This window comes from Lepisma saccharinum, chromosome 1 (assembly GCF_977018435.1).
Source record: "Lepisma saccharinum chromosome 1, izLepSacc3.1, whole genome shotgun sequence".
NCBI lineage: Eukaryota > Metazoa > Arthropoda > Insecta > Zygentoma > Lepismatidae > Lepisma > Lepisma saccharinum.
The window spans coordinates 50,011,031-50,038,329 of NC_139229.1; the positions used below are offsets into that span (position 1 = coordinate 50,011,031).

At 39.4% G+C, this 27,299-nt stretch overlaps 1 protein-coding gene across 2 annotated transcripts in view; it reads right to left on the minus strand.

Annotated features, from left to right (window-relative positions):
- Positions 1–27,299, minus strand: part of LOC145994962 (ferric reductase 1-like) — a 270,899-nt gene that overhangs the window by 70,166 nt on the left and 173,434 nt on the right. Inside the window, exon 1 of one of the 2 annotated variants that reach the window (XM_083131504.1) lies at positions 20,898–21,083. The exons of the other annotated variant lie outside the window; for it this stretch is intronic. The gene's annotated coding sequence lies outside the window, so the exon portion shown is untranslated. Of the gene's footprint in view, positions 1–20,897; positions 21,084–27,299 lie in introns of those variants that run through there. 2 annotated transcript variants of the gene reach the window in all.

The following is a 27,299-nucleotide window of genomic DNA, read 5'->3' on the forward strand; positions in this document are numbered from 1 at the left end:
CCGTTCTTTATAGATTTTTGGGTGCATAAATTGTAAAAAACACAAATATTTATCAACTGGCTTTTATTTTCATGTTGAGCAAGAAATTAAAACTGAAACCGCGCGGAAATGTTAACAAATGCGCTGAAAAAATTATGTATTTTACTTGATTTTTAAGTTTCTCGTCAATTTCAACCTATTTGTGCTTATTCTTACAAAAAAAAACCCACCTGAACATCGAAAATATTTTGTTCAGAGTTAAATGTGTTGAGTAACATTCCGCAAAAGTAGTATTTTATGAATTAGAACTATTTTCCAACGTACTAGTTTTTCCCATCAAAGATTCAAACCATCCCGAAGAAAACGTTCTTTCTACGCCCCTGACTGGAAACAATGGAGAATTGAAAGCGTTTTGAATTTATAATCTGGACTTGTGTACGTAGAATAGCTTATGTGCGCATAGGCGAAAGCGGAGTTTCACAGCATCTTATCATTGATAATTTGTATAAATAATTCAAACCATTGCAGCGCTGATAGGTACATTGTGAGGGAGTTTTGCACTAAATAAACACATAAAAACCAACGATTCTTCTGTTTACTTTCCCATGATTCCTCAAACTGAAAATCACTGAACAAATAATATCTGGATGAGAACAAACTATGTTAGTCGGGACAACGGAACGTATAGAAGTGAAATATTTTTGATACCTATATCTACTGCCATCTCGTGTTTACTGTTCCACCACAGAAAGAAGACCGATCTAAAATTCATATTTAGTAACACTGAGTCAGTGGCGTCGCCAGAATCTTTTCTTGGGGTGGGCTCTCAAGGGTGGAAATTTTTTTTTAGGTGGGCTCTGGTTTGGTGATCGTGACCGAGTACTTGCTTGTAATCAATGTGTGTACGGTGGAATGCATACGCATTGCTCGGCAAATTATCCATGGCTATCTTGATTAATTTTTCTCTTGCATAATGCGTGTTTCTAGGGAATATTTTCTTTTTACGTGGACTGGTACAAAGGTTGTCAGTGACTTATTTGACACCTTGTTTAAAATCTTGGGAGTTATTGGGTAAAATAAATTGCGTGAATGTGATGGGCAGTTTGATCGGTAATACTTATGCATCCCACTGTGCCTCTTTTTTCAGGAATAAGAAGTGTGCCTGCCTATGAAACCACCATTGAATTGCACGTTACAGTGTGCCATATCTCAAGAGTTTTTGAGAAAATCACAGAAGATAAAACCGTGTTGTAGATCTATGTGAATGGAAACAAAAAGTACAATTTAATTCAAGATAGATCAACAATCACTAATAACGAAGTAATCAAGTTATCGCAACAAAGAATCGAAATCAGCTAAAAAGCACCTACAAGATTATACACGTATCGAATGTATTTCGATTAAGTGCATTTTCTTTCCGAATGGAAAATACAAAAACTGGACCTCTAGGGAAATCGCGATAAAATGTAGACGTAACAGTATGATTCACACGCTACAATGCTTCCGAAACCCTTTCCTCCCCCTTTTCAATCGAATCAAAGCGTGAAAGGAAGAGGAAGATAGGTTCCTTCCGTTGTGCGTCAACTTCCGGTTTATAACGCGTCTCCAATGTAGCCCCCTGCTGATCAAACATGTAATTACTGCACGCAACGCCACTTCTGAATGATTGAGATCTGTATTCATTCCCCGGTGTACTTGCGGGTTTCCCAACCGAATCCAGGGATTACATTTTTGCAGAAAAAGAGGAAAAATTTAAGAATTTGCATGTTGTGTGTGGTTATTTGTCATAGTAAAATTATTGATAACAATATGATTGTGTGTGCAAAAAGTATGCGAACACCTCGAATTTTCCATTTGAAGCTGTTTCAGAAAGTTCAGTTTGGTGTAATTTCAGCCAACTTGGTAATCAACACCATAAAAAAACATCATTCAGGGTGATTCATGTAAAACTAATGTTTCATTCACGCTTTATTTCAATGGAAATGCATCGTAATACTCCCATGTTAGTCTCATATAACGCGGAACATCTGGTAGATTCTCAAGACTGCGCTGCCGTCCAGAATTTGGTAGCTTTCGTCGCCATATTGTCTCCGTCGCTGTATAAGTACAGTACACGCTACAGATTTCCATAGTGTTTCTTAAGCAACTGAATGACAGAGCTGTGTTATTTTGTATTTTCAACAAGATGGCTTCACGTGTCATGCACCAAATACGTCATTGGCGCTAGATCCAAAGTGACTTTGAGGACAGGATAATTTCTTGAAACTTATGGCCACCGAGATTACCTGACTTGACCCCCCGACTTATTCCTGTGGAGATATCTTAAGCAAGACGTTTAAGCTGCACGCCCTAGGACACTGGACGAATTGAAGGAGATCATTACAAACGATATCACCGGTATTGACAACAGCATACTCGAACGAACGACCAGGAACATTGATCGTCATGTCTAGCTGCATCTTCAAAGGGGGGGGGGGGGGGCTCCCACATTTATGCTACATTTCAGATATAATAACTTGTTCCTAGCTTTATTCTTGTTCACCTAAAGCATGCTGCAAGTAGTTAGTTGTCTCCATGTTGAACCATACAAACATCCCCACCTAGGAATTTTCAAATCGAGCACAGTGGCCTTTGTAGCCAGTGGCGTACCCAAGGGGGGGGGGTTGGTGGGCCCCCTTTGGCCCAGTATTCCTAAGAAAAGAACATCAAAGGTAGGAAAATATGACAAAATGAGAGCTGACTACCAAGAAAAAGTACACAAAACCCCTCCCTTTCGAAAATCCTGGGCACGCCACTGTTTGTAGCATTGAATTTTCCCCGTAGCAATGGATAAATAGGATACATTTCTTCTTAAGATAGGTACTTTTATTGCTTCTGTGCTGAAAATTATGTCAGATTGTAATATTTATTTTAATATCAACGGAATATTTGATTGTGTATATGTGCAGTGGGAAACTGTTTTAAAGTAGGAGTGGATAAGGACATGCAAAACCAATTTCACAGCGGAAACTTCGCCCATGCGAGAATGTCTACACGTGTCAGTCAGCTGACGAACTATTTTAGTGGAGACGATAAGACGTGTCCGCTTGTTTGTGTCACTTCCCTTAGTGTTTTAAAACAGGGTAGTCACTCTAAGACCATGATACATTTGAAGTATAATTCCCGGTTTTCAATGCGAACTTTCCAAAAATTCAAGGGTACAACCAGATGTTTTCTCTATTTCAACCTTATGTATTACCGCCTCTCACCACGCACATACAAACACACAAAAATGTATTAAAATATAAAGGGGTCTGTATGATTCCAATGTATAAAAATTATTAATTCAATCCAATCAAACTGCATATATATTTAAAATATACTGCTGGACAATGAAAACTGGACACTTTAATATTTGACATCTGAATTGCAATAACAGCTCGCAGGTATATTACAGAATGTTCGGCAGATCATGTAGTACCATATGCACCATTCATTGGCTCGGACTTTGTTTATGCATTCGTACTTAATTCAGTTTCTGCAACATTTAGTTAGCCCTTGTACCAGAGCTTTTATCGACCCATTGCGTTATCACAAAAAATGCAAGTGTCCGGTTTTTTTTTGTCCAGCAGTATATTTAATTTAATGCTCGGATTTTACATTTGCTAATTCACATACTCAGATTCGAAATACATATTACGGGATACACTAATGTACGAAAATATGAAATTATACAGGGTGCGGCAAAAAAAACAACTTAACTGAACTTACCTGAAAGCTTGTTGCTTAAAAAAAAATTATAAAAATGTAAATTTAAAATGTAAAATAACTGAATATCTTTAAATACAATGTGCAACTGTTATCTTTGTGTTGATAACGTAATACTGATTTCTAATCTAATCATTCTCGTTATTGCAGACTAACCGTTGGACCAAGACGCGGAACGTGGTTGGTGCGTCGAACATTACTTCCGTAGTTATGGCACAGGACGGGAAGGTGGTCAGTCATTGAAAATTGTCAAACAACGCTTTGAAGAAGAGTTCCAGAAACATGCCCCTCTAAACAATACGTTACTAAATTGGGTTAGAATGTTTAGAACTACGCGGTCGGTGAAGAACGGTAATGAAGAGCGATCAGGCAGGCCACGAAGCAGAGAGACAAAGTTTTGCAATCGCCAAAAAAAAGTATGCGGCGTATGTCCCTTGAACGTCAAATTGAAGAACCAAGTGTTCGTCGAATAGTGAAAGAAATTGGTGCACGCTGGTACAAAATACAGATTCTGCATTAATTTAAAACCCCAGATTATGTTCAACGCCTAGTTTTTTGTGGCCGTGTGTTACCTGAGCTCTATGAAGATCCACATTATCTGGACAATTGGTGGTGGTCAGATGAAACTCGTGTTTTGCTAAGTGGACATGTTAACAAACAGAACATGCGTTTCTTTGGTTGGCAGAAACCTGACGAGTATACTGCAAGACCGTTGCGTTCAGAAAAGCTGTCAGTGTGGGCTGCAATTTCTAGACATTGTGTGATTGGGCCATACTTTGTTGAAGACGACTATGGGCAAACAAGAACAGTTAATGCAGTAAAGAGTGTATAGGAAACAAATAATTAATCGTTTTTAAGCTGACTTACAGACTATTTGCGAAATTCATGGTTTACAGTTTGAACGCCAAGTGTTCCAACATGACGGAGCAACCGCACATGTGGGACGTAGTAACAAGGAATTGTTGAATGACCTCTTTCCCAGTGGCATGGTATCACGAGGAACAGATTTTCCTTTCCCACCCCGTAGTCCTGATCTTGCGTTATGTGACGCTTATCTATGGGGACTTCTGAAAGAAGATTGCTTCTCACCATTTCCAAGAACCCTGGACCATAGGCGCCGACTCCATGGGGCTTAGGGGGGCTCGAGCCCCCCCAATGTTAATTATGTGGGGGCAGAGCCCCCCAATGTTAATGATGTGTGGGCAGAGCCCCCAAATAATTTTGCTTAAGAGGATCTAATGTATTATTTTCTTATCTTGTAAAGTTTACTCCGAATTGTGCCACATGAACTTAACTTTAAATACACATTTGAAATGTTCTAGACCATCAACTTGGGGGGGGGGGCTGAGACCGCTAAACCATCAACTTTGGGGGGGGGGGCTATGACCGGAGACAGCAAAACACATGACTTATTACTATATACTAAGTATATAATTATTATTTACTATTTTACATATATTAATCAGAGACATAATGAATTTAGCCAACGACTTGTTAAAGACTGTTTGGGAATCCCCTAAAAGAATGAAAATATTTAGGATTATTATTGATGTGAATGAGAAGGCTGGCCATACTGGACTGCGTCCACTTTGCCCTCGTCGGTGGACGTTGAGAGCCTCCAGTATGCAACGGATCTTAAGGAACTATGAAAACCTTCTCAAATTTCTCGAGAAATTTTCTGAAGAAGATTCTACTGACGCAGCATTAAAATGTGCTGGATACCTGGAGACAATGCTTCACTTCAAGACATGTTTCTTTCTCTCCCTCAACTGCCATGTGATGGGTTTAATAGAAGAGGTAAACTGTAAGATTCAGTCTCCACGCATTGGTTCTACAGAAGTGGAATCAAAACTAAAATACTTGACTGACATCTTTCAAGAAAAGCGAATGAGTTTTGAGCAGTTCTGTAAGAAATGCACAGAGGGAAAAACCCAGCCTCTTTGATGTGCCAGAATTGCCCCGGCAACGTCACGTCCCTAAGAGACTTGAAAATGCTGATGCTGCCAAACATCACAAGTTCTACACTCCAAAATAGTATTATAAATCAATATACACTGACGTGTGTGATACAGCAAAATCATGTGTTAAACAAGGACATGAATGTATAGGACTACAAAAAAGAACAGCAGTAGAGAAAGAATGCATCTCAGCTGTGAACAGTTGCACAACAAACTTTCAGCAAACGCGAGAATTCTTTCGGCAAGATTTGGATGCCTATAGGCTCTCCTTACACATGTCCATGCTTCGTGATATCGCCATACAGAAGAAAGTGGTTCTAACTACCATGCGTGACATAAGGAAGTTTCTTTTGGAAGACACCACCCTCCAGAAGCCAAATTCATGATGGTCCTCCGCACTGTGCCAGTGACGACAGCCACAGCCGAAAGGTCATTCAGTGCTATTAGTCGACTAAAGACATATTTGAGATCTACAATGGGGCAGAAGAGACTAAGCAGCTTAGCGGTACTCCACATACATCAAACTGTGCTTGATAATTTGGACCTGAGACCTCTCGTTGATAAGTTCATAAAAAATAACCCACTGCATAGAGCAACTTTTGCTTTATTTTTAAATCATGTTCATATGTTTTGTTGTGTATGTCACTTTATATCTTAGTGTACATGCTATTTTTTTATTATTGCAAAATTAAATTTAAAAAGTAAAATATTGTAGCAAGAAAAAGCAAGTAAAACTATTTTCCTGCGATTTGTGTTAGCATTTATGTAAATAATTAAATATTCGTTATTTGCAACCCATCACATGTCTGTTGCGGACATTAAAACACACCCATGCCCTCGAACCCGAGACCTCTGGATCAAAGAGAGTTGAGTCGACCACCCAACACGCTCGGCTACCGAGGCCAGCATAAAACTGTTAGGTTGGTCTCTTAATGTAAATACATACTTTTCAATAAAAATGTTAATTGTTATCTAAAAAACAAATGAGCAGACACGAAAGACGTAAAGAAACTTTGAAACATTTTTTAAACGTTTTTCCTGTTAAATTTCATTTGCATGAGGAATATAATAGCTACTTAATTAGCTATATGAGGACGTAATTTTTATTTTTTAAAAAAGGGAGTGAGTGAGTGAGTCATTCATTCATTTATTTCAGTGATCAGAGCCCCCCCCAATAATTTTGACAAGTCGGCGCCCCTGCCCTGGACCAGCTTCGTATCAACATAGAATCTGTTATTGGCGAGATCAGTGTTCCAACACGGTCCAAGATACGATAAGACGAATGGAATACGTTGTCGATAATGGTGGCAGACATGTTGAACATGTAATTGTTTAATATGAATTGTACTGTATCATGCAGTTGCGTACTTCTCAGAAATAAATGAGTTCAGCTTCAGTTAATGTTTTTTTTTTTTGCCGCACCCTGTACAATAATTTCAAATTCAAATTTACCTAATCAACTTCAAGATATCTTACGTTGCAATAATCTTCAGTCTGTCAGATAGATTGTTCTGCAAAGGACAGTAACAAAATAAATGGATTGAGAGAATTCTGTATTATTTTCCACATTATTTCCTCAGATAGGCTAATCGGTACTGGACTTAAAGTTTAAAGTGAAATCCGAACCATTGTGCACCCACTGGGGATCTAGCCCGGCACCCTTGAATACAAGGGCATTGACAGCGTTACTGCAAAGGCATCGGGGAAGGAGTTCTTGAGGAGATAATAGTTCCACAGCCCGCCATTCGTAAATATAAGGGCACTGGAAAAAAAAAGGACAAACGTCTCTGACAGAGAAGAGGTTGTCGAAGGCTTGATTAATTGATTTATTTTACTTCGCTTTTCTACCACTTTTGGCTAATGGTGATAACATGAAATTGATGAAAGGACGATTACAAGCACACAACACAAACCCTACTGAAGGTTATGTCTGCAAAATGTAGTCAAAGGCTTTACTATTTGGAAGAGGGGTTGGCACTTGTATGCCTTCCGAAGGGCGAAAGCAGGAAAAATGGCTTGTATTTTTATTAGTGAATAACTGCACTTTGAACGGGGGAAGTGGTTTACGATAATTAGGAGAGCTAGAACATGATTTTATATAGTATATACTAGCTGATTGCCGGGTGTTGCCCGGTTATTTATGTGTCCCAATCTTCTATTAGACAGGAAAATAATGAATTCTAACTATAGTGTAAAATGAACTTTGAGTTGAACGGCATTGGGAGTGTCACTATTCATCTTAGCGGCCTCGAAAACTATGAATTCCACATTAATATCCGTCCTTTTACATGTCACCCCTTTCCAACCCACCAGTAGGGGTGCCAGGGGTGCTTGGAGTTGAATTGCATTGAGAGTGTCACTATTCATCTTAGCGACCCCAAAAACTATGGAATCCACACTAATATCGGTAGTTTTCGATTATTTTTACATGTCACCCCCTTCCCACCCCACCCCTATGGGTGTCTTACCTCCACAGTATTTCTTTCCAGATTGAAAGTGATACGTGTACCAAGTTTGGTTGAAATCGCTCCAGGCGTTCGAAAGTTATGCTGGAACAAACACACATACATTTTTATATACTTCAATATGTATATATAGAAGATAGATTGCGTAACGAGTACTAACCTGCGTTATCAAAGTTGTTCACGCGCTATCTCGGCCCAGAGCCAAAACGAACGCACTGTACAGTCACGGACACTGCTGGGTTGTACCGATTCCATTGAAAGTCAATGAACCCAGAACTGTCCGTGACTGTACATGGGGAGCTACCACGGGTCGGTTGAATTTATGATAATTTCAGTTTCTAAACAAAATGTAATGTGATGAAATTATTGATAACAGCCAGGCTTAAGGAGAAATAAAACATATGTCGAGTTGAATTTATAAGAAAGATTTTTAATTTTATGTCTTTGCATGTACTGTGTACGAGATATCGACAAATTGCTTTAGATTGTGTGATGTCTCTCGCATGCAGACAGATCGATTCAGTTAATTTATGTTGCCTTATCTAGTACGTATTTGGTAGATCTAAAAGTCTACGAAAATGTATTTTCATACTCTTTGGCGGTCACTGATACTAGAAGTCAACACCTAGGGACGGACATAAACAATGCACGAGGAAGCTTTTCTTCGGCTTTGCTGATAGTACAGCAAAAATTTGTTTCATTGGTAAACGAGTGACCTTCAATGACAAGGTTTAGCTGCACGTGAGACTGATAATGATTCTAGTCTAACCGAGGATTATTTGTTGTTATCACATTTCGATTGTCGTGTCCGCCGCCAAAGTAGACTAGAGGATCAACAAAAGTTTACCTGAAGATCGCAGCCAGCGCTTGCAGTGGGTAGACAATCATTAACAAGCTACAGAAAATATCTCGCAATCAACCATTGGGCAATCCCTGTACCCAGAAATACGTTGAATCATGTATTCGAATGTCAATAATGCTTTACACTTCATAAATAAACACCAAGTACTTCACAACGCTTCCCTGCTTGGTCTGTGATAGCCACTAACAGACTGTCATTTACACTTCCGTAATACTGAAGGGTGCCTGTTAGTGTAATCAGATGATTTCTTACTGTGTTCAGTGTGGCGTAACACGTTTCCTGTTTGTTGGCCATTATATCAAGTTCCAAGTGACACCAAATAACAAAGCAAACAACATTATGCATGCATACTGGATTCACTTTCACTGCAGTGCAAAGTAGTAGCAGAATTTTTGTTTTGATTGTTCAGAAAGTGTTACATATTCATTATTGCTCACATTTGTGGAAGCGCGTCTTTAGTTTCATTTTCCCCCCTCAAAATCTACAATATTTTGTTCTCCTATCTAGTGCAAATATCGATTTCTTTAAGGGTACAATTTTTTTTACATGGAATAAAGTGTTATGAAGTTATGAAGATGTACCTAAATTTTTTCAAGTGTTATGAGTGAGAAATATACATTTGTATGGATAAATACTAAATCGCGCACTAAACAAGAAATATTAATTAAATAATATCGTGCAATAACATACACTTTCCACATTTGCACAATAAAATTTTCTGTTTTCATATTTCAGTTCCGCAATGGTAAGTTGACGATTCAACCCCTTATCGTGGTTCGACACTATAGTTCGACAATGAAACTTTCTGTACATACACTTTATGGAATAGGATTACATATGTGCATACGAATATTAGTAACAGCCATTCTCAAAATTAACAAATAAAAGCGTTAAGACATAATGTAACAATGTGACGACATTTTGAATAGTACATGACAATGTTTCAAGGGTATGTTTGGCCCCTCGTATCTCGCTGGAGAAACATCAGTGAGCTTGTTTTCATGCAAGACGGCGCACCGCCACACTTTGCATTTACCGGGACGACGAGGACCTTACGAATGGCCTGCCAGAAGTCCAGACCTCACGCCCTGTGACTTTTTCCTGTGAGGCTGGGCAAAGGAGAAAGTGTACAAGACAAATACCCGCACTGTGGAACAATTGGAGGCACGGATTTGGGATGTTATGACAAATCTCGAAGGGATTCCTACAGAACACCGTGGATTTCATCCCCGTTAGTTGAAGGAAGCGGTGGATGCCGCCGAATTCTGAGCTGGCATATTAATGTATATGTACAGAAAATGTCATTGAGATTGCTTAAATATTACAAAAACTACAGCAAATTTTCAATGCCTAGTTACTTCTCGATCACCCTGCAGATGCTGCTGTATTAAACAATTAAAAAATGTAACTTATGTTTTGCAAAGTAGCAACCAAACAAAACATTTAAATAAATGCAATAAAAAGTAGGCATTTCGTGCTTTTACGCGAAACACGTGGGTGTATGTTCAATTTTGCAAATGACTGCACATGTATTTTGCACTAATTCACACTCTGCCTCCTCCCTATGAATGCTTGTACTTTTCGCTTTCCAAACTGTTATCAAGTGGCTTTTTCAAGATAGGGAAATTTGCTAGACTGCTCGCAAAGTTATCTTCGGGACGGAGATGTGGGGGGGGGAGGGGTAATCAAGATTTGTGTGCTAAATGGCATGTAAATGTAGATAAGCGTCACAGATTGCTCATGTTTGTCTTGGTTGTATTAATCTGACAGTTTGTACACAAACTTAAAGCATTGTTCTGTGTAAGACAGCGCGAAGTATTTTCAAATAAAGGGCTCACTACGCAAGTGTGTGCATAGGAGGGGCCAATTAGATTTCATGCAGGAACATTGCAACTAGGTGCATTTTTTGACAATTTGAACAATATTAGCTCACTGCGAAGTAACCAAGCATCTTGGTATATCCAAGTAGAACAATATTTTACCATAAAAAAATCGTTCGAGACAAGAAATGATAGATATTTCGATATGCAGGGAGGTCCACGAAACACCAGTTTAACACATGAATGAAACCAATCGATACATATGAAAGGAAAAAATCTTTTTAGGATATGTTGAGAAAATGGCGGGGCAAGAGCCGCTTGCGTAGACTTTTCAACAGATCTCAGAATATTTTCATGCTTTCATGCATATGTTGCATTTCTGCATGCTCTTTGAAAAGGTGAGGTGTTTTCAAAATCCTAAACCACGGTTCGATCACTTAGAAGAATCGTGTTCTTTTCCAACACGCTTATTCTCCGTTGAACAGAGATGCAATTCTGTGTTCGTTTACGCCTTGTCTATGCTTGCAGCCTACCCCTCCTGTATTTATGTTGTGTCCCCCCCCCTTTCGCCTGCAAGTCTACGCAGGGTATAGTAAATATTTTTTGTCCTCCCGGCTGTGGGTGTCTACAAAAGGTTGAAAACTGTTCGTTAGGGTGGCTTGAGGCGAAAGCATAAAAAATGCTTTGTAAAAGCTTCCAAAAATCTTACACGCAAGTATTTCATGTAACTTTTCGGCTAGCTCTTGCGATTACCATGTATAACATACACAGCATGAAAGGCACGTCGAGTTACACCATCTATGTTGAGTGCACGGTGCTTACATTTTAAACAACTAAAATATTCTTCCATGCGTGTACAATAAACAGAGGCGGCGCCAGGGGGGGCTTCCGCGCCCTTAAATTTCTTCCGCACCCCCTTCAGCACCCTCTACGTTCAACTGAAAACACTAACAATAATGTGTAATATTATGTTATGTCATCACATTGAGCGCCGAATGATCGGTAGGCTACTGAAGTAAGACCGGTATTATTGTATGCAACAGGCAAGCACTGAAAGAGATGCCGATACTTTACTGTACTGAGGGCAGCCTCTAAAGATCAGCGGCCGTTTTTTTTTAGTCAGCATTGCTGTTATGATTTTTTCTTTTGTTTCTTCAAGCGGTCTGTTCGTGGTTTTTGATAATTGCCTATAGCTTATGTGAGTATGATTTTTTTTTATTTTTTGCATTGTTGATAAACTGTTTATTTTCCGCCTACTTGTTCTTCCTTACACTGGAGCAAAAATTTCAACTGCTTTTAACGTGTCACCAGGTCGTGCTCGGGAAATTATTTAATGCGAGTTGTAACATGAAGGGTAAGTTTTCTTGTTAATACGTTCTATGTATTTGTGTAAACGTACCATTTCAAGCTCTTTCAAAAACTATTATTATAGGAAGAGGCTCAATGTTCACGAAGAAATTTTACAGTTCGTTGTTGGTGATAGTGCGGCAGAAGGGATTTTAAAGATGACACAGTTGCTGTGCTCTTTGCGTTTTGTCTTGTGGCAGACGGAAGGTATAATGTACTATGTATTTTGTGCCTTCATTGGTTACATTGAAAAGGTTCAAAAATTGTGTTTTTAAGGGAGGGATGATTTTATTTTGTATTTCACTACATAGTTCAATACGACTGCAACGTGTATCTGAATGTTTACACTGTATGACCACTTTCTTGGAGTAGAAGATTTAATACATATCATCATGGACGTCCAGGGGGAGGGGTAGCATTCCTGGGAAATGAATGTTAATCTAAAGTTATATATTTCACATATATATATTTTAATTTCAGTCAGTAATTTATGTTAATCAGTGGCGGCGATTAGGGATGCAGTTGCCCCTGGTTTTTACCACTTTGGCCCCCGCACTATGCTAAACCTTATCTACCAAGGGAAAGTAAACTGTCCTTATACCCCCCCTTTCTCCTTTCCCAGTTTTGGCACCTTGCTCCCCCAGTTTTGAAAGGTTGCATGCATGTTTCATGTTTTCCTTATTTTCAGAATCGCACCCCCTAAATTTCTTTCCGCACCCCTTTAGCACCCCTAGATGAATAATCCTGGCGCCGCCGCTCACAATAAACGTTCTAAATTATGTATTTAAGCAGCGCCATTGTTTTGTACCTAATATTGTTTTATATGAAACGTTATTCCTCTCGGTTGAATAGTTATCGGCTTTAAAAAATGTGAAGTGATACATTGTTTACATCTCACGCGGCCGCCATTACAACTGCACTCGTGACCTAGAAGCGGCCGCGGTGGCTCAGTCGGTAACGCGTCTGACTACCATGCTAAAGGTCCCGGGTTCGATCCCCGGCCGGTTCAAATCCGGGAACTTTTCTAACGATGGAAGCGGCCCCGGCGTCCACCCAGCGTCGAATAACATGGGTACCTGGGGGAAACCCTGGGGGGTAAAGGCGGTCAGGGGCGTGATGCTGATCACATCACCTCCACTCACGACCGGATCAAGAAAGTGGGGGGCGTTACCCCCACACCCACTATACGCCTTCATGGCGTGGTGCGATGCACAGGGGAGCACTTTTACTTTTTTACTCGTGACCTAGAGGTCGCTTCTGATTGGTTATGCTACGGAAATAGGACGGGTTCTATCCTTGAGAAATGCCATGAAATATGCCAAGGCATCTGAAATGCCATAACATTTCTCACTTTACACGGTAGCTTTTTGGTCATGGCATAAATGTTAAGAAAAATGCAAAGGAATATGCTTTCGTCTAAAGCGGGGTTTATAGCTAGTTCATCATGTGTCATTTATCTTACAGGGGTGTAAAGGGTGACCCATTCTGCAGACGCCCAAATGTCAACCCTGGACTGGAATTTGCAGACAATCGAGTCTCTAGTAGGCACATCTACAATCATCAGTGGAGCTCGTGTTGTGTTTGCCTATTTATGTTATCCATCTCACCATCATTCATCCCCATCGTCGCGATTAGCCAAAAATAACAAAAGCGACGTAAAATGAACAAAATCAAAAACCATTTATTCTACTCGTGCAAAAAATGCACGACGGCAGTCTTTCAAAAACTGTTTAAACAGTTACATTTCACGAATTGTAGCTTTCCTAGCGACGTGATTCGTACAAGTGTTCTCTGGTTACATTTCCCACTGTACCATATAAGTGTTGGTGTTTCTTCATAAGTATTCATTAATAAGTTTTTTAGTTTCAGTGACAGGGCTTTAGAAGCAACACTGTGGTAGGGTAGGAAGATTAGAGGGTAAGGCTTGGATTGAGTGATTTTTAAAACGTTTCTATATTATTTTCAAATATTATTCTTCAGTCTTGAAACACCTGACACACATATAATTGACATACACATATGAAGTACCACTACAATAAAAAAGCACATATTTGTCTCTGTAACTCGGGCAGGCGACAGGAATATTCCATGTAAACTGGTTGTAAATGTATAACTATTCGCGAATAAATGAAATATCTTTGTCAGGAGTCCTACAACAATACATAAATAGATTTAAATATTTTGGCAACTGAAAATTTAATAGTTGTGCTCGAAGCGGAAATTCCTAGGTAGGGAATGCTTTTTAGTCTTGGACGGGACTTGATGTAAATTGTCCTTGCGGAGGAAATTGTAACCCGTACTTCGAATACTACATTCAAAAGCTTTATATTCATATAAAACAACAGGAATAACCACTACACAATCATAAGAGTTCTAAAGTGCTATAAATACTTTGTACTGCAGGTTCGAAGTAGCCTATGTATTGAAATATAATAATATTTGTGTGAAATAGAATCATTCAGTCGCTTGCCTAATCCCAAATGTCACCGCACGCCCCCAGACGTTTGGTATGTTTTAAACTAGTGTTTCCACACCTAGACTACTCTGTACACAGCCACTATTTTAAACTTGTGTGTGACCATTAGTCTACGAGTGACGATTTAGGGGGAGTAAAAATTTAGGAAAAGTCCACTTATGTACCCGTTGAGATCCGAATCGCCGAAATGACCTCACGGGGAATCCCGATTGCAAGACGAACGATGCAACTTTAGAATGAAGTTTTGTAAGATGGATGTAACTCAAATCAGATAATGCATGCTATGGTGGAAGACCCCATTATCATCACCATGATCTAACGAGAAATGTGGATACAGAGAAAGCGGTTAATTTTTATTTTAGATTTCCAGAATCGGTTATCTCAATCCAATATCACCTCAAACCCTATTTGAACACAGCGGGTGCCTGGGGATTTCCCCAGCCACCACTGCAAAGGTACGTCCCGCGAAAAACTGAAGAGGTCAATGGGAATCTAGAGTTGGACATTTTGGAGAAATACTTGAATGAGATTTGTAAGGAAAAACAGATTAGCTTCAGGGATCAAGTTTTGCTGCAGTTTGATATGAATCAATATTCCGTAATTGCCACAAAAGTAGACCAATCAATTAATTCGATATCCTCTTTCTTTGCAGGAAGACGACATGCCAACCAAGGAGCACGGTCAAAAAAAAAAAAAAAAAACTTTTTTTCATTCAGTGTGTCCACCACGTTCGCACTTTCTCTACACCTTCATTGTTAAGTTCATGAGAATTTTGCCCTTTTAAGAATTCCCAACAGGTTGGGGTTTCATCAACTCATGAGTCATCAGGTAGCCAAGTCAACAGTGGGTTAAGGCGAAGCAGGTAAAAATTGTACGGGGAATGTCCGTAGTCTGCATGTTACGTTATTACCAGGGAACGCACTTATATGCAAATACATATTTATGTATGAAGCTGAAATCAGTTATATTTTGTACTATCTTTGCACATAACGGCATGAAGACTCGAAAAATTCAGTTTTCATTTTCCACATATTTACCCTACATTTTCCATATTTTAAATATTTTAGTTATTTTTACATATTATTTCTATATTTCAGAACATTTCTCAACATATACTCCATATTCGCGCAATAACTACATGTCTGAAAAAGTTGGGTGATTTTCTTGCGAATAACTGACAAATTTGAAACACACACACATTGCGATATTGAATGAGGTTTTAATCAATATAAATCCATCTTAAGAGACAACAGAAGGAAATCCACGTTCGAACACTTACAACAAAATGTTGTTATTCATTGTTTTGGAAACAGAAAATGAAAATACGTTTTGTGTTGTTTTACAATTAATGTCAATGTAAGCGTACTATATTTTATGTAGTTCATGTAGTGTCATATTATTAAAAAGTTAATTGTTACAGTTTTAAGTCCATATTTAACTCCATACTTTGGTGAAAATAACTAAATATGTATTTACATATTTAGCACATTTTTATACTACATATAAATCCGTTCTCTGGTCATTACTATTAAGTCTAATATCAAATTAGGACAGATGTGGTGATATATTGTCAATTTGTGTGTAACCATTAAAAAAAGGCAAGTGTAAATTTTAATAGGAATGGTACCGAGACGACACGAGATTTGGCAGTGCCTTGTTCTAGTCTCAAAAATGACCGTCTCGTCCTCGGAATATATAGTAGGGCAACGTGTCACCGCATAAACTTTCACAGCGTATAAAGGATATTAAGGCAAACCGCATTTCTTAATGCTTTTTTGTTGTTGTTGTTGACGCCTCGATTAGAAGCTAAGAACACAAAATATTATATAAATATAGCCCCATGCAACCACGAAGCACAGGTTGATAATTGCAAATAATAATTTGTTTTTATAAAATGTCAATCTATGTAACTTACTTATAAATAATGAGGTTGATACGCGGTTGATATATCTGACGAAGCCAAACAGAAAATTTGGTTTAGGTCACGATTTTTTTTTAGGAGGGGGCTGAAATATTTGAAATCTTTCAAAGACAGAAAAAATACATCACTGGGCCATTTTTTGCGGGGGTTTCAGTTATCACTTTGATTGTTCCAGATTTCTTTACTGCTTTTATTTGAAAATTTTGATTTTCTCAAAATTTCGGGAGGGGTTGTAGCCCCATCAGTCCCTCCCCCTATGCGTACGCCAGTGGTTTTAGGTATTTTCAAAATATAATATCAAAGTATAGAAAGAGTCCTAGAGTCTGTCTCGGTCTCGAATTTTGCAAGTCCATATCGGTACCAAAGATTCGATGAATCATCTTACTTGGACAGAATTATCAAAATTTCCATTTTCTCCTAAACTAGCAAAGGAAGCAAATTGTTGCCCAGTTCACATGACTTCGGATATACCACCTTTTCAGTCATCTCTGAAAAGTGGTATTCCCGCGCGCAGCAAAAATATCCTTGGGAATGTGTGTGAACCAGGCAAATGACACGCTAGCCTTCCCAATCTACAGGTGGTCGAGCATCTTCCAAGAAACCTCCAGGACAAAGGCAAGATTAGACAAAAGGTGAGCTGGCGGCAGATCCGTAGCGCTCCTAAACGGTACGGTTTCATGGCAATTGCGAAGTCTGTTACCGCACTTCGTAATAGTGTTTTAATACCCCGTTCGTGTTGAAAGTTCACGTAGAATTTCCAACATTCTGAGCTGCAGTTGAAGGCGCTGTGATTGACACTATAGTCGTGAATGTCCTCCTCCTGCGTTTATTCGACCAGCCGGATAAGACATTGCAAAAGAAGTTATATTTTGACACCTAAGAAAATGATATCGAAAATAGCCCTAGAGCATGTGTACCACTTGTTATTATATTTTCACTAACTAGATAAATATGGCAACCGGAAAAAATAGTAGGTATAGGGTGACCAGAATATTTTGACCCAAAAACGGGACATCCCAAGGAGATCAGTTCCCTCCGCCCTTCCTGAAAAATCAGACCTAATTATAAAATTGTTATTAACGTATTATCATTTTATTAAAAGATGGATCACATGAATGGTACATCGTAAACAATATGAAATATGATCTTCCGTTGTCAAAATGTATTAATTACTATTATTGATTGATTGGCTTTATTTTACTTCGCATTTTGTGCCACTTTTGGCTAATTTGCGAAGATGGAGATGAGTGATGATATGATGAAATTGATGAATGGACACCCACAAACATACATGTCCAGGTCGGGATTCGAACCCGGGACCCCTGGCGTCGTAGCGCGATGTGCTAACCACTCTTCCACGGGGGCCGCCTTATTAATTATTATAAACGCGTCATTTCTAGCGTCGTAGCGTTTCTCGTCCTTTCTGATCCCACGCTGAAGTTGAGTAATGCCAGAAGTATTTAACACAAGAACCAATCTTCTTGAGAGCAGCTTCCTCCTTCATCAACAGTTTACAAATCTCCCCGAAAACCTAACACGACATATCACACACACAAAATTTAAATTCTTGTTGCAATTCCGTACAGAAACTGCATGCTTAATTACTGCTCTATAAATAACGAAACACAAACTTGGTTTTCAAGACGACTCTTAGACTTTTATAAAACGGGACAAATAGTGGCCTTTTAATAATATGGACGGGACGCCAGGGTCACGCCTCTGAAACGGGACTCTCCCAGCAGTGGCGTGCCCAAGGGGGGGTATTGGTGGGGGTCATAAGCCCTAAACCCCTTTTGGCCCAGAATTCCTATAAAAAAAACGTCAAACGCAGGAAAAGATTGCAAAATGAGGACTGACTACTAAAAAAAAGTGCAAGTAACCCCTCCCTTTCGAAAATCCTGACTGTCTCCCAGTCAAAACGGAACGTATGTTCACCGTAGCATTTTATATCTTCTCAAAATAGTGTCCCCGTCTACTGCCTGCTTGAGCGTGTTTCAGATTACGTTACGAACTACTATATGCAGTGGCGGAGATTAGGGGGGGCGAGGAGGGGCACATCCCCTCTTTTCGCCACTTTTGCTCCCGCACCATGGTAAACCTTATCTAAAAAGGGAAATATACTGCCTTTGCCCCCCATTTTTGGCACCTTGACCCCCTTCCCGGTTTTGGAACCCAATCGCCGCCACTGACTATATATGTCTCCACCGGGTATCGAACCATAGTTGCGTTGCATTAAGAGAGATGCTTATGTAAAGAATTTAATTTGTTTTTAATTCTATGAAAAATGCATCAGTTAATAAATAATATGCCAGAGGTTTCCTTACAATTTGATCGTGATATGGATGAAAGCACAATACGGACTCAGAATAGTGCTTAGCGCGGGAAATGAACTGTTGATCTCTTTGATATACTGAATTGTTGTTACATAAAGAGAATGCCATATGTTGAAACATAAGCAATTTGAAATTTATTTATATCCAATGCTCCTCCCCCATCTGCTTCATCGAACCATACAATCATCGCTTCCACCTATTCCCAAGACCGGGCGCAGCCCTTGGGATCCGTCCCCCTTGAGTAGCACCATAATATACACAATTATACATTGGTCTATGGTAGCACCCAAACCGTATTTCTGGTTATATAGACGCAGAATAGCTATTTGATTTTTTTTTAAAGTTGAATTTCGTACACAGGCCCTTCTGCTGCGTAACATAAGTATATTGCAAAATTATATAGCAATTTAAGCTAAGAGATTTCTGTTATTTTGATATCACTATGTACGTATTATACCTGCAATAAACATGTTCCTTAGAAGTAACAAAATATGTTTACTAAAAAAATAAGACTTGTTTCTTAATTAAAACCGTAAATATCTAACATGTTTCAAGTTTTTATTGGGGAGAGGTGGAAAGTAGGAGGATCAGGGTAGAAATTTGGGGGGGGGGGCAGGGTGGAGATTAGGGCTGCTCCACTTCAAAGGACTGCGAGTTTCTCACTGAAATTTAACCCATGTTGATTTTCAAAAACATGTTTACTACAGAAGCTATTTTGTCAAATCCAGGATTTTTTCATCATCCCACTTCCTGTTACATCAGGTTTTGCAGATTATTATGAAACTGACAGAGTATGTTTGTGCAGTTAGCGTAAAAATAGTTTCAGTTCAGCAACAGAATGGACAACTCCGACATTCGGTTCGAGATGGGTTAGTTCATTGAACTGTCCGACCTGACTAGTGCCTATTTTGGGGGGGGGGGAGCTGGAAAAGGTTTTTGCCTTCACTCATTAGGGTTTCCATAAATGTATTTCTATTTCCAGAACAATTTCCAGTAACAATTTTCATTCGTTACCCCCACACCCCCTATACGCCTTCATGGCGTGGTGCTAAGCACAGGGGAGCACTTTACTTTTTTTTTTCCAGAGTATGTCTATAACGTGTGCAGATTGAGTTACAAATACTTTCTCGCTCCCTGTACAAACTAGCAACACACATTGGAATGTATCTCTTATTAATACGATACGGGTTCAACTTTCAATTACGAACTTGTATCAATATCTAATTTGTAGTCATGATCAAGAGTATGCTTTGACTGCATATGCAAATGTTTTCCTTTGACCTCAATCTGAATTTAGAGCATGTGAACTTAGCCACAGAAATAAATTTTGTGGAGAGTACATTCAAAAGCTCAAATAAATTAAGTGAGGATGTACGGATTCTGACTGTGCAGAGGAAATAAGTCGAACGTTGGATGAAGTTAATAAATTAACATAAAAGTGAATATATCGCTTCTTTTTGTGAACAATGGACGGAAAGCCGAGTAGGTTTGAAGCGCGCTTTTATCTCAAACTGTTGATGCGATAAGATTAGTTTGAATAACTTCTAAGGCATTTCCCCCCAATATTCATATGGCAAGACATCAGAACAGACCGGGACAATTACTGTTAAGAACAACTTACGACAACTGAACGTAACTTGAAATACCTCTTACGACAACTCAACGTAACTTTACGATCAGCAGAGGCTGATAAAACCACATTGGCACACGCATTATATATGCTCAATCGGTTATCACCATTAAGCAATATGCAGATTTACTTTCTCGTCTGTTTGTTAGTTCATTGACTCCCCTGTAGGAATGTATAGTGCGAATACAAAGACGCACAGCTGGAACTAAGCACAGAATCATAAAGATCCCGCCAAGTTATTGTTAGTCATGCACGAAGCAACGAACTTGACGAATTTTAACAACAATTACAAACAAGAATGCAGCACCTTAGAATCAGCAACAGAAAAGAAAGTCAATAGCATAAAAAAAGGGTCTAACCTCAGACCTCAGTCAGCAGTAGGTGTATCCAACAGGTTACCAGTTATTAAACAGCACGCCCGAATCTTAAGCACGTACACTGCACACAAACACACGCACACACTCACATACGGCTGCGCACGACACAACACACTTTTGCATCTCTTCTCGGGACGCTCCCAGTTTGACGCTCTAGCGAACAGTAACTTTTCAATGCTGCTGGCTGTCACTTTTCCCCCCTCCTCGACGTCACGCAAAGCATGAGTCAAGGTGCCAACTGACATTCTAAAATATTACTAAGAAGTTGTAAACACTTTCCAAATATTTGTTGAAGAAATTCCTTGTTTAATCTGTGAATCATTGCCGGAAGAGATCATGTTTCCCTTTTCAAAGGCAGTTCTTTATCTTCATATTGAAGTGAATTTCTTGTTTCAGGACTACCTAGTGACTCTTCTTTCAGCGCGGATATACAGGGCTACTATAAATGAATCATTCAATTTCAAAACACTGTATTTTCCAAAATATTGCACATACAGATATGAATCATACATGATAAAAACTGTAAACTCACCAAGTTTGCATCGTGACACACCAGTTGGCAACACGAGTGCAGTGCTTGTACAAAATGGCGGCAAACCTATGAAAGTTTTTTTTGTGTTGGAATATGAGAGATGTTCATCTGTTATTGCAGTGCAGCGTGCATTCAGAAGAGAGTAGAAAACAGCATTTTGCTGTGCTATCGGCAGTTTAAGGACACTGGATTGCTACAAAATGTATGGGTGGAACTTACTCAATATTAAACTATTCGCGATTAAAATTACCACCTGAGCGCTAGTGTCGCTTCCAATATGGCCGTTCTAAGTAGGATGAATCTTTGTTTACATTCAGCAGTAGTACAAAATAGCAGCGCGTTGTCATGGCTGGTATAGTAGAAAACGTTTAAATTACGCATTATTTTTAAATATTGCGAATACGATGTGAATTTCAGGTACTCTAACAAACGTGAAGCTGTACTGAGAACGAAGCATTTAATTATGATAGGCAAAAATAACACGGAAAATGCAGACGAAACTATGTATACGCACTGGTTGTCCAAAGCAGTGCTGCACCTATGGCTGTACCATCTGCACGTTTTTTGTAACTGGGGTTCTCGGAAATTATTTGAAAATAAAGGAATTGAAATTGACCTGTACTTGAAAAGCTGGGACGGGAGAAAATTGCGAACATATCGTTGCAGTTCTTTCTCGAAAGAGAAAGACTGGTTTAATAATAATATTCACGATTTCATGACCAGGCTATACTCACTGAAAAAGGACATCGTACTGAATGAAACAGTAACATTAGCATGTCCACTTTTTTTCTGGTTACATTTGACATTCATTCATTCTCAAACTATTTTCATCTTCCCTCTTAATCGACTTGCACCTGTTCCAAATTTCACACATACGTAACACCGGTAATACATGGACGCATTTGGTAAGACGCTTCATGATTTTTCGAAAAAAAAAAAGCTTTATTTATAAAGTACAATTTAAAACTTTACTTTCATGGAAATATATATTTATCTCTCGAAAAATAAAGTAAGCAGACTCGTGCATTCTTCGTAATTTCCTTGCCGAATTACAGTGTTATATCCCCCATACCAATCTTCTGTCAATTACGTTTTCCCTGATTTATTAACAAATTTCATTTTGTTGATTCTGCGGGGTGAAACACATGAAAACTTTTAATTTGTTCTGACCCATAAAACTATTTAGAGCAAAAAAAACCTGAACAGTAGACCTTACTCTCTCGCATATTCACCATGCTTTAAACGACTTCAACACAACGTATCCTACTTAGAGTACTTCCTGAAAATCCCGGCAGATGGCATATCGGTTAATTTTAATCGCGAATAGTATTTACAATAAAAGCGCAAATACTTCTCCGCGATAAAAAAAAAAACAGATTTGGGTCAATATTACTGCAGTTGGCAACTCTCGTGTCGTAAAAATTCGAGCCTGCGCAGTACGGCGAAAAGCGATGTCCACGAAGTGAAAAATCCCAAGGCCTTCGTGCTCTTCGTGCTGATGAACGAAAGGGATTTTTACCTGTTACCTTTGCAAGTAAAGGCGCTAAATGTTGTAAACACAGCACATCTACACTGCAGCAACTAATTTGTTTAAGGCGATCTTTATCTTTAGAAATGACTGCACCCGTACTATTGGTCTTTTTATCTCAAACTCTGCTACATGCTTGAAGTTTAAAAAGTTTTTACGTGTGCAAACTTGTTGATCTTGTGGCAAGTTCTTACTACAGACGTGAAGTCTACCCAGAAACTTTGCAGATGGGTTTTTGTTGTTCTCGGTTTCAACCAAGTTAGCAGTCTTCGTGACCTTGAGGGAATAGAACAAGGAAACATAAGTGCGAAGTGGTGACTGGGGAATGACAATGAGTCACCCTCGGACCAAGCGCGTAAAGGCCCAAGACAAATCCACGCAATTTCATGACGAACTTAGTTTCGTCACGGTTCACCTACGAAAAGCTAGCCCACTGTTCTAAGAGTTCTTATTAATCATGGGCAAGCCATTGGTTGGTCACATGTCCTTCTGGAAAAGACAAGGAAAAATTAAGACTTAAATAAAGAAAATCAGACCATCATAGAGGAAAACCGGTGAGGAAGATCAAATTACTTTTGGAAATGTATTTGAAAGCAGTGGCGGCGATAAGGGAGGTGGGGCAGTTGCTCCCCCGCTCTATGCTAAACCTTATCTGCGAGGGAAAGTAAACTGTTTTGAAAGTATTTACAGGGTGGCTCAATAAGTCACTTAACACCCTCAGTACAAGGCCACTGCGGCATGGAATTTGAAATTGGCGGTGACCAACCGTTATCTGGCCAAGGGGGAACCACATTGACGCCACCCACACGGTCGGCGGCCATCTTGATGTCCGCCATCTTGAATTCAACTTCAGAATTGTAAATGGGAAGGGGGTCGTGCGACATATCAAAATGGGCTAGAATTTCACGAGAAATGCAATGGTGAAGGTTTTTTCGACGTATCTTTAACCAGTAAAACGTTATGACTGAATTCTTGTACCAATTTGCTCCTTTTCGAGGTGTTAGAAAAATGCCTTAAAATTTGTTTAGCGCTTCGGTAATGCATCGAGATCAAAGTGACGTCTATGGAGAGACGTTCGCATGCCATTGCACATTATTTTAATCGGATACATCCATGAAGAGCTGTGCATTATGAATGGTTGTCGCGAACAATTTACAGTGTGACACTTCCATTGAATTAAAAGTCCTTCACAGTGACAAGGCTAATGTTTATGTTCAGAAGGACGTTCATAAACAGAATATTCGATGATTTTTATCTGATAACCCATTTTCAACAGATCAAAGCTGAATGGTTAGTGTTGGTAAGTTAATGGTGTGGCGTGCTGTGTGGAACACGATTGGTTAGTCAATTTTTCATCAACGGAACCTTAAATGCTTAGGTCTACTTGGATTTGTTAAATAAACAGTTTTTTTCATTCTTGCTTATGGAAGAAGGTACTTTTTACAGAGTTTTTTCAATAGGGAGGAACACCAGAACACTTATGGGAACGTTATGAACCAGTTTCTGTCCAAAGTTATTTTATCAGATGACAAGGGTCGCATAATCTGTTTATGAACGTCCTTATGAACATAAACATTAGCCTTGTCACTGTGAAGGACTTTTAATTCAATTGAAGTGTCACACTGTAAAATGTTCGCGACAACCATTCATAATGCACAGCTCTTCATGGATGTATCCGATTAAAATAATGTGCAATGGCATGCGAACGTCTCTCCATAGACGTCACTTTGATCTCGATACATTACCGAAGCGCTAAACAAATTTTAAGGCATTTTTCTAACACCTCGAAAAGGAGCAAATTGGTACAAGAATTCAGTCATAACTTTTTACTGGTTAAAGATGCGTCGAAAAAACCTTCACCATTGCATTTCTCGTGAAATTCTAGCCCATTTTGATATGTCGCACGACCCCCTTCCCATTTAAAATTCTGAAGTTGAATTCAAGATGGCGGACATCAAGATGACTGCCGACCGTGTGGGTGGCGTCAATGTGGTTCCCCCTTGGCCTGATAACGATTGGTCATCACCATTTCCATGTTGCGTGCTGCAGTGGCTTTGTACTGGGGGTGTTAAGTGACTTATTGAGCCACCCTGTATTTCTCATATCATGTGCGAGCCATTGCCTGTGCTCACTAATCTATTTAATTACATTACTATGATATTTCCCACAAATTCCGTAGTTACCGTAGCAGTTCTGGTTTTGTCTTCTTCCTCTTTTTTCAGTCTCTGTAGAGCACTTATCTCCCTGACTTCTTGTCCCACTTTTTCCGATAGTTCCATGTTCCTTTACACTACAATTAATTCAAACACTCTTTCCCAGCTTATGTTGCCTATGGTTTGGGAGAGTGGACTTTAGAAATATACATTTGAAGGGTCGTTAGTCTGTCGTTCATATTTGAGTTTAGGGACTAGATTTCGGTATTTATTTTGTGTGCCAATAGTACCAGATCAATATGTCATTGCCGGAAATAACAAAATATATTTCGACATATGTTGTGCCGATAATAATACCCAGTTTTCTTTTTTTGGGAGGGGCTCCCTGATGGCGCAGTGGTAGCGTCGCCGCCTTGTAATCAAGGGGTTCGGATCCCACTTTAAACTGTAGGTCCAGTCCCGATTAGCCTTACTGTGCATAAAATGGACTTAAACACCAAATCAACCAACCAACCAAATCTTTTTTTTAGTGTAACTTTTCTGATACCTTGGCTAATCGCGACGACGAGTAATGAAATTGATGAAGGAACACTCACAAAGAACACCCATGCCTTGACCCAAGCGTCGCAGCGCGCTGTACTAACCGCTCCCACGGAAGTCGGTTATCCCGAATTAAAAGGGGGAACAAGAATCCGACCCATTGGATTTAATTCCCAATCGGGCAAAGTTTTCTCCTTTCTGAGATATTATTACTATCGAACAGGAGTTGCGGCGTTCCGCAAAATGCTAAATCCAATAAATATGATTTTGAGACTGCGTAAACTGGCTAACTAGATGCAAAGAAGCTTTCATTCATGTTTTAAAAAAAATTAGCGACAGGTATAAACTGCTATAATTTTTTTAAAAAAATATGTCATTGTGCTACTTCTTGAAACGGCTAAGAGTATTGTTGATTTTTTGAATGAAACGCTCTGGTAACAGTCAATTCGAAGTGAATTTACACACCTGTAGTTCAAATCATACAGGGTGTTTTATAAAAAAGGTAAACTCTGCACTCAAACCATGTTGTTACCTTTTATTTAGAAACACCCTGTTCTATCCGTCCTCTGTGAGAACGAAATCGATCTACACAAAAACACATGACTTTTGATAAGTGCTTATTGGTTGTTGCTCAGTCGGTAACGCGTCTGACTACCATGCTCAAGGTCCCGGGTTCGATCCCCGGCCGGTTCAAATCCGCGAACTTTTCTAACGATGGAAGCGGCCCCGGCGAATAACATGGGTACCTGGGGGAAACCCTGGGGGGTAAAGGCGGTCAGGGGTGTGATGCTGATCACATCACCACCACTCACAACCGGATCAAGAAAGTGTGGGGCGTTACCCCCACACCCCTATACGCCTTCATGGCGTGGTGCTACCGTAGTTGTTTAATTCATTAAATAAGATCTCACAATTCCACTTTAGTACCTTTGTTCAGTGTCTATAGATTATCGTACGGACTACATTCCGTCGCGCAAGATTTCTGAGCAAGAGCTGCGATCAGAATCAACCAACAGAAGTTATCACTGATCATATATTTGCTGACACAGGCTTCGTTCTTGACAGAATAGTCGTAGATAAAATAGGAAGACCGATTTGATTACGTCGCTTTTCTGCCACTTTTGAATAATCGCGATGAAGATGAATCGTGATAGGATGAAATTGATTGAAGTACAATCACAAACACGCCGACATGAAAAGTCTCTCAGTGGATTATGTATGGCTGGGAGTGCAAACGCCAGAGAATCAGTCGGTCAAATTAAGTCCAGTGAGTACTACATGGGGGGTACATTTGGGTGTTATCTCGAGGTCACCCTTACACAGCCTCCCAAGAAAATAGAAAAAAAGGAGAATCTTCCTGTGCGATAATAATCGATATGGATACACTCGTTTCGCTGTTCGATATGGAACGCGAAATGTTTTGTTCAGCAAGTGATAAATGATTTTGCTAGACTGGCGGACTACAATATCAGAAAGGAAAGATGTGTGTGACATCTACCTCTGCGTTCAATGAATGCAAGCCTACCCATTATACTGTCGCTCGTCATCTTGTGAATTTGCTTCCAGTTTGCCGGACATTGACAAGAGGAAGAGTTCACGGGTACAAAAGTTGTTCATCAATCACATCAAAG